Below are 13,142 nucleotides of genomic sequence, written 5' to 3' on the forward strand. Positions count from 1 at the left end.
AGCTTTCTATGCCAAAACCACACCAAATATAAGCAGATTGACAAGATACTTATTTTGTAGCAGTTTTTGGGAGCAGTCACCAGTACTGACCGAGTATTGACCCAAACAACCTTCATTTAGATTCTTCAGTTTTACTCATTCATACAACTGGAAGGAATGACTCTTCTCAGCTTTAGCATAATGGTGATTAAGTATTTAATCTGAACCTCTGGCAAGCTACTAAGCATCACTAATCACAAATTGATGTATTTACAGACTGACCCTGTAATAAGAAACATCATGTACTACCTCTTCTTGTCACTTCTGAAAACAACCCTACAAGCTCATAAATGCAAAATCATAAACAAAACCAGAAGATTACTGCTAACAAACAAGACAGGCACTTTCCATCCAAAAAATTATTGAGATTTTGCACAGGCCTTTTCATAGCCAACTTTATCCTGTTACTTAAAAAACAAATGGAAATAATGTGATATGGCAGCCAATTTGTACAGCATATGAATAGCTTTGGAAAACTTGCCCTGCAACAATATTCAGCTTTGCAATTTTTTAATAATTCAACATCCTTTCAACAATACAAATGCTACTGACACATCTCCTTGTAAAAACTTGTCTCCAACTCTGAACTGTAGTGTCAGTAACAGCTATCACAATATGGCATTGTATTTAAAGGTGGTTTTACTCTCACAGGAAATGCACTATCAAGAGAAAAAAGTGTTAAGATGAACCGAATGTTTTAGGAGTTTCAGAGAATACAGGATTTTTTCATCTCTAGGTTACTCTTCACCTCCAGTCAGGCCATCACTAGCTGGTGTGATAGCGACTCCTGTAGAACAGAATGGTGTTTTAACAGTAACTAGCAGATAATCAACCATATCAGTAAAGTTATTGCTCTAGTTGCCAGCATTTGTGAAAAGTCAGCCAAGAGTTCAAAGATTCCATGGGCATAAAAAAACCCAGAGATTATATTTCTTTAAATGACTTTCATAATATATTTGAAACCTACACTGCTGACGGCACTACAGTTGAAGTATAAGAGCATTAAACTTGTTTTAACAAGCTAACTCCAGGACGAGAAGCAAGTCTGCTGAGGTATCAGTGAGCATGGTATTTGGTTAATTATCCTGCCAAAAAGCAGTGATTAACCTTGCTAAGTGCCAAATATGGGAGCATTGTACAAACACTGCCTCGTGTATTGAACCTATTCTGTATAATCACCAGATTACAGGGCGGTCAGACAGCTACGTACAGAGCCTAAATTCATATGCAAAATGATGGAAAAGCTGGTCTACACAAGATACATACACAGAATAAAACCATAAAGTTTGGCAGGAGATAATTGTAATTGCTGAATCAAAACTGAAGGCATTTTCCTTAAAACAATTTAAGAGATATTTCTGAAATAAAACTTAAAATCATAATTAGGTTAGTAGTCCCTATGCCCTACTGTCACTGATCTTTAAAATTGCTGCAAAACTTCTTTTCAAAGAGAAAAGCAATGTGCCATTTTTACCCCGCAAATCAAGAAAGTTCACAAATCCTGAAGTTCTGAAGAAAAAATAATAATATTACAAACACTTCAAATGGTTTCTTTGCATGTTTTTCATCTAAATGAAATTTTCAACATTCCCAAGTTGCAAAAGTTAGAAAGCATGAGGTTCATAAGCAAGGCTTCTTCAAGTGCTTCACAGCTCTTGCTATTTGCATTCCATGCAGTACAAATTATCTATGGTGAGATTATATTTCAATTATACTTGGCAACTGCACTAAAAAAAGCTATAAAGATACATCTTGTATGTCACAAGATCATAGAAAGAACAGGACTATTACTGTACCACAAGTAGTCACCTACCAAGCATTTCTATTGTTTTTAACACATCAAAAATGTCTCATGAAGGAAAATGCAACTGATTTTTTTTCCTATTTCTGTTAAGGTGTTTTTTATAGAGAAAACATTACTGATAGAACAACCAATTTTTTCATTCAGAAGACATAAAGAGTAGGTAATCCTCCCCACACTTTAAATTTTATTTCCAGTGGACAAAATATAACTTACATATAGTGTAATTAATATTTTTCAGATTAGGAAAATCCCTACTTGGAATCAGCTATTCATGGTTTAATCGCAACAGTCAAACTGGGCCTCCATGTGAACAAACAGGGTCACCAAGTTATTCATAAAGGAAGGAAAGACAAACTTGTTAAAAATTTAACATAGTTAAGAGAACGAGAACATATTTTGATTCATTCCCCTGGTTGCACCACAGCCAAAGGGACTGCTGTCCTCATGGGGAGAGTGAAAAGACACCAGTTTTATAAAAGCCCAGAGGGCTAGAAGTGGATAACCACCAGAAGTGATGGCTTGAAGCCATCAGTACATTTTCTTCATTTACAAAAAGAACTTCAACATGTGCTTGAAACGCTTTGTTTTAATTTGTTAGCTGTTCTGCAAGGATCTCTTGATAATACAGAATGTTTCCACAATAAATGTTGGCCAGAACAAGTTTACTCTAGAGTTTTACTCTATCATTGAGCATTTACAAAGTAAACTAAATTTAAATAAGTAAGGTTGGCCAAATTCAAACCACAAATCAGAAAACCACCAAGTAGGACCATCCTCCCTGCCAAAGCTTAATGTGACCTAATGGGAGAGCTGTAAGAGGTTAGAGTTGGTTTTTTTGTAGCTTCATGTAATATTTGGCAAACCGAAGGGGCTGATCCTTAAACAAACATTTGATGTAATTTTTTTTTTCACTTATTCATCATAATAGTACTCTGCATTCTGCCCTCCTATGACCTCAGCCCCTTTTCCCCAGGGTGGGTCAGATTTAGAACCTCCTTCTTCACTTATGAGTGTCATTTGAATCAGCCCCTTCCAGCTGTGTTTCACCTCCACCCACAACAGGCCCTGCACGTCCAGCAAAGTGCAGAGAGGGAAAGGACTGCAGGGAGAAGGAGCCGTGCCCTGGCAGCACATCAGTTGGCTTGCAACTTCTCACTGAGTTTATTATTCATAGCACTGGTGGGAGGGCAGGGGGCAGGTGACTCACACAACATCTTGTCTAAATTGAAAACCAATACTAATCCACACCCCTGCAACCAAGAAGCAGAGCTGCGGTGGGTCACTGTGGTCAGTTTTGCTTCCAGCGGATGTCTAGGCCCCAGGGACTTCCTGCTCCAGGCTAAGCAGGTCATTCACTACCATTAAAACAATAGAGAACAGCAACTTTATCTTCCCCTCTAACCCCTTCAAAGAAGTGATCTCCACTGCTTGTTCTTTCCGAAAGAAGCTACATTTGTTGGTATTAAAAGTGAGAGTCAATGTGAAGCTTCTTGAGTTATTTTTTAATTTGTATGAAACATACAGAGAAATGTATAAAAAAACCCCAGCATTCCAATTTAGTACTGCTCTAAATATATAAAACAAAATAATGACCTTACCAGCACTGATCCAACTAGAAAAAGGAATGTTATTTAGCCTCAACTCCACATTATTTCAAATACAAGTGAACAAGAAAATTATGGTCCTAACTACTGATTGAAAGACTAATGCAGTAAAGCAGAAATAAAGTACTTTCTTTCAGGTACTACTATACAAAAACCAAGTTTAACTATATTGAATTTAATAGTAAAGCATTTGCCTAAGAGAGTTAACACACTATTCTAATCACATTTTAAACTAAAATCTGAAGTGTTTTTGCCAGCATCGTAGAGCTTCACTACCTCAAGATACATGTGCATTTTCAACAGCGATTATATGACTTTTTTCAACTTGTCCTGCTGTCCTGGCTTTCTCTCACTGTTTAACAATGCTGCATAATCTTGTCTTCAGTTTGACCCCAGTGCTATTTTTGACGGCTAAATACTTAATCCTGTTGTCAGCACACCCTACCCTGAAGAAGGGTAAAGAACTACACAGTCCTGGCACCTGGAGTAGGTGCTCCCAGATGGATGGAGAAGGATGGATCAATCAGCGGTAGACCAGGGCTGTCAGGGAACCTGCTTAGTTGAGGAGTGATAGGACATTCCCGGGATGCTCAAGGTTGTTTCAGTCACCTGAAGTGAAGCAAAGGCAATAAGGGCAATAGGAAATGGTCCTGACCATACGCTGCTGCAACTTCTACCTTCCAAGAGCTCCTCCCTGCCTGGGATCCAACAGGGAGGAGATGCTCCGCATTTCCTGCTCAAGAGTGCCACAGTGGCCCCAAGCGGTAAATAAGTAAAACTTCAAGCAGAAACCTGCAAGTCTTCCTGTGGCAGAGCCAAATCCTAAATTGAAGGAATGTGTGACAAAGCTGCTAAAAGTGTGACACTTGGCAGCTCTCCCAGCTGCCATCTACTACTTCCCTTCTAGCCCCCAAAGTATCGGTGATGTGAGTAAGGGGCACTTTTAAGCAGCTGCTGGCCCTTTCTGACTGCAACTGCCTGAAAGAGGACTCTTGGCTTCTTCAGGCGCCACTGGGTTCAGGTAGAGAATATGCCTGCTGGGCCCTTTGCCGATTCCTATTCAGATGGTGGAAAACAGCATAGGAGATGACTGGCTCTTTCTGAATTGAGGAAAGCTTCTAACAAAATTAGTCTCCTTTCTTCACAAAGCTACACAAAAGAAAATAAAGCATCAGCCAAAAAAACTGCGTTTGCTTTCTTCCAGCTCTTAAGTCAATTGGAGTTAACTCCCATTGAACTATATACCAGCTAGGAACAGACATATCTCACTGCCTTCACATCTTCTTCACAAACCAGCACACACCCTGAGGTACGGACCATGCCTTCACAACCTTCTTTCAGTACCTTCAGTCCTCACACCTTGGAAGTAAGATATGTGGCCATCAGCTGTTTTCCCTGTAGGTAGCACACTCGCTCTTCACCCAAGTCACAAAAGCCATAATTAGAGAAAAATCTCTCCCACCTCATCCCTGCTTATAAACTGTTTCCATCTGGCTAAAATTAAGTTAAAATTCTTTCTTCTCAGCTTAAAATTGATATTTCTAATATTTCATTTCCAGAGGGGGGAAAAAACAGCAAATTACCAAAGTGTTTCATATCATGTTACGCTCTCCATTGAACTGAACATCTCACTGACTCCTTTCCACCTAAGGATCATTGTATTTTATCCACTAACATTAGAAAAGTGCAAGTATAGGCTGTCTTTTACCCCAAAAGTAGAGCACTGTACAAATATGCAGGCATTCAATCAACACAGCCAGATACAAATCAATGGAAAATTACTATTTACACACATAAAAGACACTGCACAGGAAAGCAGAATAAAAATGGAAATATATTGCAAGTAAGTTATCAGAAGGGTAATTTAATTATTCATAATATACCTTTAGTTGGCACATGCATACACACAATATTTATAAAATGTTCAAAATGCGTGGGCAATACTTTCATATCTTACTGACACCATGAAGAGCATAGGCATGCAATCATTGATCCAGAGGAAAAAGCAGCTTTATTTCACTTTAACTCTTGCAGTTGTTTGGAACATGCCATCCTGCTATCAATCTGACATTGCTGTGTGTAATTTGAGATATCTGACATACAAAATAGCATACGGTAACAAACATTGGCTCTTTATTTTGCAGGTTTTTACAGACCAGAAGATACAGAATCTCTAGATCTAAGTCTAGAGTCACTGGCTCATTGTGTGAAGTCAGCAAGGTCTATTAAACCCTCTAGTAGTCCCTACTAGGAAAAAACTACCTTTTATGATGTCTAAATTAAATGTTAGATATTGTTATTCCTGAGGTGACCTAAGGAATTTACAAATAATTTTAAAACTGACAGAGCTATGTTAAGGAAACAACTTTTATATTTCTGAACTCTAGACAGATTGACAGATATCTATATAGAAGATATAGCTTAGCTATACTGAGACACAGCTGAATTCTTTGAGTAGCCTATTATTACAAAGACCATTCAGAAAGCTGTAGGCCAAAGACCATTTGTTTTACATGACAGATATCTCTGACAATTGGACACTTCACAGATATAATTCCACTATGGAATTTTCAATTGCATCTTCTCAATGTATTTTTAATAGAAGTTGTCTTAACAGGGAAATGTACAGAACTCAGTTTAGTATGGAAGACAGTCATATATCTGCTGAAAAGTCCATTGAAGAATAACTATGGAAAAACATATATCTTTTTTTATCTAGAATGTTGAGACTCCATTTGGGTCTGAATGCCAGAAACCAAAGGTTTCTATTCCTACCTGTCATTCTTAAAAAAGTAATCATTCAAAGAAATGGCACAGAATTTTCCTGTTCCTCACAGTTCTGCAAATGCAGCCACCTTCCTGAATTCAGAGGCTTCACGCATATGGTAAGGCTGTTGTTTTCCAGCAGTCTCTCTCCCACTTAGTGACAAAAGTTCCTCAGGAACAAAATTCTGCTGAAATACTCAATCTCTCTTTGCCTGCTTCTACATCTCAGGAGCCAACCCGTTTTGAGAGGGATTTCAAAATGGAAAACTGTACTTCTGAATCAAGATCTGACCATCAGCCCTCCACATAGTGTTCAGAGCCCAGCAGAAAGCTGCTTCAGTGGAAGCAGAAACTGGAAACAGAGAATCACTTTCCTTGTGCATATATCTCTTCCCTTAGTATTCTTTGAAATACTTAGTTAAAAATTATCATCTGCTTATAAATTAAGCATATTTTTAAAGCGTAGGGTTGTGGGTTTTTTCTTTCAGAAACTGAATTTCCTCCCTTCTGTAAAAATTCATAAAATTTTTGAGGGAATGGGATACTGAGGAGCAATGTTCCAGTGTAAAGTGAAGACTGCTCTGGCCTGTACTCAGCTCTCTCATGTACTGGTGTTTAATGTTCAGTGGCCTCCAATGTAAACTTTATCATACGAGTGCAAAGCAGCATATCAGCACACAGTACAGATGCTTTCCATGAATTCAGTTTGTTTCAGAATCTTGAAAAAAATTCCATAGCTGAGACTGCTACTTACACCACAAATCAGTTAGGCATGGCAACCCCAAAAGGGTATGAAAGCACTGGTTACTGTTGCACAGCCTGCTATTGTATCACAGCACATGAAAATAGACACAGAGAACAGTATTTTTTTTACAAGTGTACAGAACACTCAAATCTGCTTGAAGACAGAGATTTTGTAGAACAGGATCAGAGAATTAAAGCTGCTATTCTACACATCCCAAACAAAAGTAGCTCAGCAACACAGTGGTACCATAATTGCACTGGGGGCCCTGTCAAAAAATATTGAATAGCTGAAGCATTAGGTATTTGAAAATTTATTATATTTTGTGACCAAACTGGCAACTGCAGAGGGGTTGGGACTATATTACAGTGTAATAAAAACCTCATAAAACATTTAAACAAACTCACACATCTGCAGTGAGATGGGAGGTATTATGTAATGTAAGTCATTGCTAAAGTCACCTCTCACCCCACTAGCTGCTGCAGGAGCAATGTTAGGTATAAAGTGCCTCTGTGGTTTCTCACTGTCTCACCCCCCACCCCTAATACACACATTCTCATGCATGGATATTATTTACAAAAGTGACACCATGGATTTGGGGGTGGTTTGATGACTTTAAAAAAAAAATGTTTATAATAATAATTATAATAATAATTAAGAAAAAAGAACAAACCTGGAATGCTTTCAGTTTCAAACAAAGAAGTATAGAGGCAAAAAAGATCCGATTCTCATTTTATCTTACTCCCCATAGTAAAGAAATTTTGGATACAGGTCTTTTCTTTAACTCATATCTAACATCCTCCAGAGGATTTCACTGGATTTAATAAAGAATATTTGTGGACAAATTCTTGACCTACATCTTGGGCTGGCATCCCTGTTGTGTTTGTTCTTAGAAAATTTAACAACAGATCTACAGCATTACTTTTGCAGTTTGCCAGAAAGCTTATGTCTCAATTATATGCAAATGTAGACGATAATGTGTGAGGTAGAATCCACAATTGCACTCAAGGGACTACCTCAAAACCAGTCCAACAATCAATAATCCCTTGTCCAAACCACAAAAGACAATGAGAGATGAGTGCTTGGAATGCTTTAAAAAATTATGGCTGCCAAATTGTTTGAAGGCAGTCAGGAATGTATACTGAGGACTCATTAGAGTTCCTCCCTGGCTGCTCTCTTCACTGCAGCGTATTCAGATCAGCTCCCAGATGGCCCTTGATGAAATATTAAGTTACTGAGCTGGAAAAAACAAATACCTTCAAAGTTTCATTTCTTTCATTCTTTATTTCATACTGACCTACTCTGAGACATGACACAACATGGGATATGGAACACCCTGCAATGCAAAGCAGCATAACCACCACCTTTCCTACTATTGAAAATATGGTTATTTTTGCCAGCTGGAAGCTGAGCAGAAGCTTTGTAAAACCCTGAAATCCTTTGTAGCCTGGTGGTTTATATGAACAGATATTATCTTAGAATACTAAAAACTTCCACAAACTTTATTGTTAATTCACTTCTTTTCTCTCCAGCTTTCATCTTGTAACTTGAAAAATCACATTTTCACTTACAAAGATGCAGACCAGCAGCAGCAATAGCCCAAACTCTGTAAGCAGTAAAGCCACTCTGTAAGGGGCATTTTATGCTTATTCCTCCTCTCTTAGCCACATCTTGTTAGTAAGCTTATTCCAGCACAGGATAAAGAGAAGGGGATGAATGCCTGAAAAATGCTACATATAGTGGTGATGTCTATGCAGTTCCTGAGGAACAATTCAAACACACCAATCTCTTCCCAACTCTGAAAATATTTTTCAGAGCTATCATGAGATAAAACAAGACAGGTATTAAAAGCGCTGCTGAAGACATCTAAACTCTAAATAACTTATCTATGTCTCTCCCAGCTACCAGATCAATTTGAATAATACATGAAAGGATAAATTTACACAGTATTTCTGTTTAAACACCTAACTCTGGGCTACACGAAGAAGCATTCCTTGAGAGGGACCCTGCCCTGGTGTTTGATTGGACAGTGAAATTACCTCTTCTTTCATCTTCACCCACTACCAATGGACAAGGCCAGAGTTCACCAACCTTTCTGATCCAGAGCAATTTGAATCCACATCTATCACTTGTGCGGCAGGTCAGAGAGAATGCAAGAATGAGGAGAGCAAAGGAAGGAAAATAACTTACTAATTTTTCATGTTAAACTGACCCACTTGAAAGGAAACATTCATTTAAGCCAGCACAGGTAAGAGAACACAATTCTTCCCCATACCCAGAAACAGGCCCAAACAAAAATTTGCGTCTTCTCTTTTTCATATGCACACACCTGTGACTTATAATTGCTAATTAAAATCAGATGTGGGCAATTCCACAGATAACCAGAGGAAATGAACCAGTGAAAACACATGTCCTATGGGTTTTTGATAATCTAGATAACAGACTGGGCATTCTGGAGATCAAAAAAAGTCTATTAGGAAACAGGATGGCTCTTAAATAACATTTAAGCCTCTAAATTGACTTTGTGATCTAGGCCAGAGCTTTCACATAGATATGGGAATAACTTAAGTTCCTGGGGCTTCACAGGTCTTAGACGAGCCCAGTGAAAAACTGTTGCAGGTTTTCTGGTACATGTATCTCTTGGAATTTTGCTCACCAAAACTATTCCGAAAGATGGAGAAATTGATCCACTGTTGTTATACCTACTTTGTAAAGTATTTCTGCCAAGTTCTAAGTTATCACAGATGAAGAAATAGCTTTAACTAAACTATCTGAAGGGCCATCAGAAATCTAGCAAAACAGCTTTTTTCTGGTATTCTTAGGTTCACCTCCCATGCACAATAAGCGCACTGAGACAAGCTCATCAGCTGAAAGAAACTGATATGCCATTAACAGAAACTTGATCTTTTCCAGTCTTCTGTAGCCAAAAGAGCATTGTCTCTTCTCCTCAGAAAAGACTGCATAAACTACACTGGTAATAGCCTGGCCTTCAGAGTATCTTACATTAAATATGTTAATATCATTTTTCATACTACTTTTTTAATTAATTATATTTTTGCATTGCAGAAATTATTTGTTTTCTCTTGGCTTATTTCCCATTTGTAACTTTCAGTAAGTGATACAGAACTTCATATGTGCTATGCACACTCAAGTAATACTGACCCACTTGTTAGATTAAAACTGATTAGGCATTTTATGTCATGAAAGTAACTGATAGGGTGCAACTTACCAGCACCAATCCCTTGTCTTACTCAAAAGCTTCTCACCATAGTCCCTTCCTCAACTTATAGCAGGATCAGGGAGACAGCAGGTATTGGGAAGACAGACTTTTTAAGTTTTCTGCCATGTGGAGAATATTTTTCCCATGAAAACTACTCCTAAGTGCTCTTAATACTGTATGCCTCCTAGACAGGATGGAAAATAGTATTTGGTTTTGGTACAGAACAGTTTCTGCACATTTTGACAAGATTGTTCACAAATGTCAAATCTAAACACCTGCAATGTTCTGCACATTTTATACTTTCTGAATATTTTGACTTCAGAAAATCTGATGCCATTCTATGATCTGTACTCCTATTTCCAGAGCAATAAAACCAAGTTTCTACTCGATAGCCATCTCTGCCACATGAAGTTAGTGTTGAGTGAAGGACAGAAATTAGGTCTCTCATATTATGTCAATACAATATATTAAATACAGATCAATGAAATTTACCTTAGTCTGTAAATAATCGATGCATTTGCAACAGTCCTTTAATACAGCTGTGACAAATCCTGGATGCATTATTTAATGTTAATTTCAGTTGTACTACTGACTTTCATGTGACAGATTCTGCTCAACACGTATAAGTAACAAAAAAATGCAACGCTGTTATTTAGATTAGTATGCCAAGATTAAGCAACTTTCAGCATAAGCTGAAGCATTCAGTATCCCAATGCCTTCTGCATGGTCCTGCAAGGTTCTTTAAAAGAATCTGACACAAAATAATCACACAAATCCTGAGGTCTGTGTCCTGAAGCTTACAAATTTTGAATTTGTACTTAGAAATTAAGTTCTACAGAAAAAGGAGCCAGTTTGATTTCCCCTCACTATAATAACAAGAGGAAAGGGTAAATGTGTGTTTAAGAAAGATTAAAAAAACAAGTTTCTCAGGTTAACAGTTACAGATATACTTCCACAACTATTTTACTTTCTATTATTTTATATTACAATATAAATAACCTGAAAAATGCAATGTTTGGAAACTTAATGAAGAAAACATGTAGAAAGTGCAGTTCATCAAAGACAATTATTACATAAATCTCATGCGTATCAGCCAGCACATTCCTTTACCATTATCGGCATAGAATTCTTTGAGAATAATACAACACAATGATATCTTATTGTCTCATCTACTCCTAGAATTACTAAAAATGTTTACGTTACAGCAGTTTAAAAATACCCCATGTTTTGGTCGTACCTCTTTGAGTGGAAGTGTCCTCAAGGACACTATCACTGACAAACCCCCTGATTTTGAAAGCTATTTTTTCTGTGAAGTAGAGCCTAACAGTGCCTTCAGTGTAGTCTTGCATGAAAGTAATCACTTCTCTGTACTTTTCCTATGACAAATTTATTTTTCCTATATGCTTTTACTGGCTGGTGCAGTTGGCATAGCTTGACTGACAATGAGCCAGAAAGATGTGAGTGTAAGGAAAACTCACAGCTCTCTCAGCTGTTGGCACAGTGGAGGGGGCAAGAGCATAACAGAAGTGATGCATTCAAGCACAACTCTGTGAGTTAGTATTACCTACCTGCCAGCTCGTGAATGCTACTGGCAGTGCATGTAAATGCAGATTATTCACACCCTTGTAAACGAGGAGAAGACGTTGGAAACTAACTGCATAGAAAAATATAACAAAACATTGTAAGTATTCATCAACTCCAGGAGCAAGTGAGCATTGCTCTTTGATCCCAGAAATTTAAAAAGGTGAAGCAAGTCAATTTGCAAACTAAAACACATGCTGAATCGTGCTTAAACCAAAAACATTTCTTAAGGATGTTAACAGCACTTCTAATGTTTCACTAAAATAGAATTTTAGCCGTATCATGACACCAATCTCATGCATTCTTATCATTTGGGAGACCATCTCTGAATCACGACACTACAGTTGTGCCTTGCGGAGAGCATCTCAATTGCATCTACCTACACTGAAGATTATATAATACCAAAGGAAATACCAAAGCTGGTGGTACTGAATAACAAACTCATATGACAACAACTCACCCTAAACCTCCAGTTCCCTACTTGCTGGGCATTTTACTATTTTAAGGCATTTGAAGGTATCATTACCTACATTTTTTGAGTTTTAAGACAACATTTAAAGAAATTCTGTGAATTTTCATTCTTGCATATGAAGCAGAAATCATAAAATATTTCTCTACTAAACCAGTTCCTCTGCTTTCTAAACAAATCTTACTTACGCACTTGCCTCTAGAAAAGTAACAGAAAAACCTCAGGGGTACTGAAAACACTCATAAAAGAATTATTCTCATACTTTGTATAAAAGTGGGGGAAACCCCATTGTCAGATGAAACAAAAGTAGTTTTGAATCAAGGAAGCTGAATAAGAATACACCCATGATTTTTATGATTTAAGAAAGCCCAGCAGACATGATAATGACACAGGGCCATGTTATAGGAGATTGCACAAACATACAAACAAGATGAGCTAATTATCCAGCTCAACAAATGTCCATAAAGTTAAAGACTTCCTTTTTGCTTCAGTGGAGCTCAGTAAGCAATAAAATCCAAGAGACAGAAAAAGCATACTGTAAGCAGAAGATACAAGTCAAGAATTTCTCTTGGTAAATGGTGAAGTAGACATGGACACTGGAATACACGCATTAAGATCAAACGCACTTTCCTTCTGGAATCACTGATGACAAACCAAGATAAGTATGACACTGACTAGCCTCAGTTTAGCTTTGAGCAGCACTGGCCAAAATCTGCATTTAATACAGTATATTTAAAATGCAACACTGTATGTGGTTGAAAAGAAATGGCAGGAAGGAACGTAAAGGGATCTTCTGCAAATATAGTCAAGTAGATACCAAAGCTAGAAGTGGAATAGCTTTAGCAACTACACTACTTATAATATTTTTGAGAAGCGGGAAATGACAAGTAGTTCTATGGCAAAGAGTTTATTTTAAT

The sequence above is a fragment of the Lathamus discolor genome, chromosome 1, assembly GCF_037157495.1.
Source record: "Lathamus discolor isolate bLatDis1 chromosome 1, bLatDis1.hap1, whole genome shotgun sequence".
Taxonomy (NCBI): Eukaryota; Metazoa; Chordata; class Aves; order Psittaciformes; family Psittacidae; genus Lathamus; species Lathamus discolor.